Source organism: Halyomorpha halys, unplaced genomic scaffold (genome assembly GCF_000696795.3).
Source record: "Halyomorpha halys isolate HHAL.00 unplaced genomic scaffold, Hhal_1.1 Scaffold91.1, whole genome shotgun sequence".
Classification (NCBI taxonomy): Eukaryota; Metazoa; Arthropoda; class Insecta; order Hemiptera; family Pentatomidae; genus Halyomorpha; species Halyomorpha halys.
In genome coordinates, this window is record NW_027110755.1 from 1,287,214 (window position 1) to 1,291,866 (window position 4,653).

Sequence of the window (4,653 nt, forward strand, 5' to 3'; positions counted from 1 at the left end):
AATTTTCAGTTTCAATTTTATTTTCATATTAATATACACCAACAAAACAAACTTATAAAACTTTTTATTTTATGTATATGAAGTGAATTCAAGTTATAAAGACCCAAAAACTAATTAATAATTATTTTTGAACATGAAGATATGAAGTAATAATGAAAAAGAGAAAAGACTTTTATTTGTTAAACCAATTTAGCCAATACTAAGTATTAGAAGACGGAAGAGGTCAATTTTCAAAACTTATTAAACCAAGATGTATATTTTCTGATCAGAAAATGGATTTATTTTTTAAAAAGAGGTGAAAGTATTTTAGCTAAATTATGAAATTATTAAAAGTCAAGTATAATAACTTTGAAAATATAAGTGAACTGTATGAAAATGGTAAATTAAGTTCAAATTAATGATCATGATCTAATAAAAATAATAATATTCGAACTAAAGTATTTAGAGATAACTCAAGTGAAATAGTGAAAAGGAAATTTATTAAGAAGGCTCAAAAAGAAAACTAACTAAATGAATATGAACTTTATTAGATGGAATACTTAACAAGTATTTTATGATATTTATAAAAAAATATATATATTTTGTAATTTTAATGTTTACTTTAGATTTCTATTTTAGCATTTAAATTTGAAATTATTTTTATAACTGTTTTCCTCTATATTTTGAATATTCCAGGAATCAGATAGTAATAAGTTAAAATTGAAAAATTCAAAATATTTAAAAGATAGAAATTTAATGATTTGATTAAATTAATTTTCAGTTTGAATCTTATTTTATTTTATCAATTTTTCTTGGGTGTTACTTACTTAAATAAATCTAATATTAGTACAATTGAAGCAAATAGAAGGTTTATTCGATTCTTTATGAAACCATTATGAAATGAAACCAATGGCAGGAATAATTTATTTCTTCTTTTTACCCAGAGGTGAAACCATCATATCTACAGCACACTGCAGTGGTATTGTCATAATACATAAAAAACTTGTCAAAAAACAACCTGCAGTAGTTAATCGGAAGGGACCTATAATTTTACACGACAGTACTAGACCTAATGTTTCGTGAGAGATAGTGAAGAAACTTTAGGTTGACTTTTATGTAAAAAGCCATCATTTATTTGATAACTCTAAATTAAGAATTATTTACAATATATAAATAATTCTTTTGAAATAGAGGGTTATTAGACATTTTTATTTACATAATAATACATTTTGTAAATAACATTTATTTAATCAAATGTAAATGAAATAAATGTTTTCAGTTTTTGGATTGTTAATTTAATTATTTGGATATTAAAATAATTTTGGTTAAGAAGCCAGAACAATGGAGTCTAAATCAAATGTATGTTGATCACAATGGATGATTTGTTGTGGCAGTAAACATTTGTGAAACATGCTATTTAACATAACAAAGTAGATAATAATAATTATTTTTAAACTAATTAATAATTATTTTTGAACCATGAAAAGACAGCAAGTGATGATCAAAAAGAAAAAAATACTTTCATTTTGTACTGTATTATTAGCCAGTGCCACATAGTACTACTTCTAATACAATAATAAGAATTACTAGCTCAATAGAAAAACATGTCTTTTCATGGGAGATTCTCTAGCCAACTGAAGCCTCCATAGATAAAGAAAGATCAGTCAAATGATTGAAATCTAAAACAGAGGGGTTTGTACTTGTCATTCAAGACCAGGTTATTGCTACTGAATCATACAGAAGGCATGTTCTAAAGGACAATACAATATGCAATTAATGTCAGTGCTGTTGGAATACAGTACAGCATATCACATTAGGATACATTAATAGTGGGTACCGAGTACCTTCATAGGCATAATAATATGCAAACAATTTTTCCATACCATTTAGAATATATAATGGTAATGCCAATTATAATATTGACAAATGGGCTGATCCCAAAGTCAACAGTGACAGAAACAGGTGCAATGGAATTACTACTTCATGTGCTAAGAGAGACTCAACAAGTGGTTCTCTTATAGAAATCCAGAATTGTGGAGAAGTTCTTAAATGTTTGATTAAATTTAAATCTGCGGGTGGTTGGAATATGTCCCAAGTTATTAATTCGCGATTGTGAGAAGAATTAACAAAAATAATAATAACAATACTGAAGTATTTACAGATAACACAATAGACCAGTGGCACAAAGTGGATATATGATTAATATTGTTGTCCCAATCAATGCCAATATCAATAAAACAGAATTGAAGAAGATCGGGAAATACTGAGATTTAAGCCAAGAACTTCGGTAACTTTATAGACTCTAGCATATAACGTTATATCCGGTAGTAATATCTTGCAACAGCCTCATCTCAGACAATACCATTCCTCTAGTCGAGAATCAGAAGCTGCCTGAAAAAGTATTGGAAAGAATCCTCAGAATAGTGAGTATCGTTAGAAAGTTTTAAAATTTGAGCCTAACCCTTGACTTTAGTCTGGGTAGGTGAATATTTCTGGTAATAGCCAAGAAAGTGTGAACTTCTAAAATAATAATCTAGTGGACCTCGTAATTCCTTCTCATAATCCAACCAGGCTTGATGTATGCCATCTTCCTATAGAAAATTATTTTATAATCTCACAGCAAATGTTATTTAATAATTATAAAAATCATCAAATGGCAAATGTGATAATTTAAACAATATAAATAGACAGTGAATTTTTTTATAATGATCATGATCAATTAATTGAGTTCCAAACCTAAAAATTTAAAACTATTTCTAGTGAAGTTGCCAATAATTATGAGAAATCATTAGAAGTCATCACAAGAAACAGTGAACTTTAATCGAGATGCAACCACAATTATTTTAGGACAATTATAAAATTTTATTTAATATTTAAATTTATGTTAATATTTATCATTTAAATTTTAAATTGTTTTTATTTTTATTTATATAAAAAATTAAATCCCTTATATAAATAATCAATTCTTTCTCCTATGGTAAAATATTCTGAATATTTTCAATTTAACCATGTACTAATGTTGAATTAATAAAATTTGTACTCAGATAAATATGTTAATTATGTAATGTTTCCGTAGCAACTAAATAAATGTAGCACAACCAAAGCAACAAAAGACACAACATTCCGATAATATAATTTTTTTATTAAATAAAAACATTCTAATATATATTAGAATATCTCTTTTATGTACTTAAATAGTTAGTGTGTTAATGAATAGTTTAGTTAAGTTTGTTATGTATTTTCATTTAGATTATTCATCCTTAGTTTTAGTATTTTAGTATCAGAACTGCTCACTGAGAAATAATAATTTATGAGGCCAATTTAGGGGAGGCAGTTAAGGCATTATCTTAGCAACCTTGTAATTGTAAGAATTGACAACCTGTCTGAGTTGACTTTTATTGTGGCTCCACTGAAAATAAAACTTGTCTCTCTCCCCTAAATCAGGTTAGAATAGGTTAGTTACTTGTAGATAATACCCCTATCCTTCTCTGAATGTCTTAAATTTATAGGTTATCTGCTATCATTTCATCATTTCTATGAATTTATATCATCCACCACATCCCTTCCTTTCATTTTGTTTTTCCATTTATTTGCCTTTCTTTTTGTTTCTTCCTATAAGAAGAATAGTTTAAATCAAATGTATTACGTATGTATTTTAATACGATGTTTTCCCCTCTCGAAGAAACATGTTGATAACGTCCTTAATTAGTTTCCATCATATTATTTGTACTTATCTACATCAGTTAATTATAATTTATATTTATTAATTTGTATTCTATTTTCCTAACATTTTTATTAAATACATTCATTAGTATAATAAACAAAATAAACAACTCTAAATAATGCAGATTATTATTTTTTTTCCAGAATATATTATGTTAAAATCGAGATCTGTGACATATAATTATCTGATATCAGCATTATGTATGTTATCGTCAGCATTGCTGTTGATGCCATTAAAAAAACTTAAAAAAATGTCAAGAGAAGAGGCTACTGATCTGGTTTGAGTTGGCATCCACAACTTGTTTTATTTCATATTATATGATTTTTATCAATACATTTTTACTTTTCTATCATAATCAAATTTTTAATTATAATATTCAATTGTAATTATTTCAACATTATATGATTTATTTTACATCTGAGGTTGGTAATTAAAAAATTTAGTAGAAATCAATAATGAATTTCATCCATAATTGTATAAAGAATGGAGTTTATAATGATTTATTACTATAATTTGTTAATAATTTAACTAAACAAAACTTTAGGAAAAGAAGTGTTATCAAAAGATTTGTAAAAAATATGTTTTAATTTTAATATTATGAATAAAGCCCTTATTGAAATGTAAATTACATTTGCTATGTATACCTGCCGTTGATCAGGATTCCATAACAATTGCTGAAGGCAATTATCCAAATATATATATTTATTAATTAAGATTATTTGTGTCCTTCAAAACTATTAACATTATTATATATATAGGGAGATGGTCAGGGTTGCGGTCAAAGGAGAAATAAAAATAGTTTACAACTATTTATTTTCCAACGTTTCGCCCCACTTTGCAGGGCTTCATCAGGGCTGTCCAAATAAATAAGTTGAACAGCAACATTATTGAATTCCTCTTTTCAAAGGCTTTTGTATTTATCAGTTACAATTATATATGTCTTTATATAT

General features: G+C 26.2%; 1 protein-coding gene across 5 annotated transcripts in view; it reads left to right on the top strand.

Moving 5' to 3' along the window:
• The window catches only part of LOC106677219 (monocarboxylate transporter 14), a 77,916-nt gene that overhangs the window by 34,386 nt on the left and 38,877 nt on the right, over positions 1–4,653 (top strand). The window lies entirely within an intron of this gene.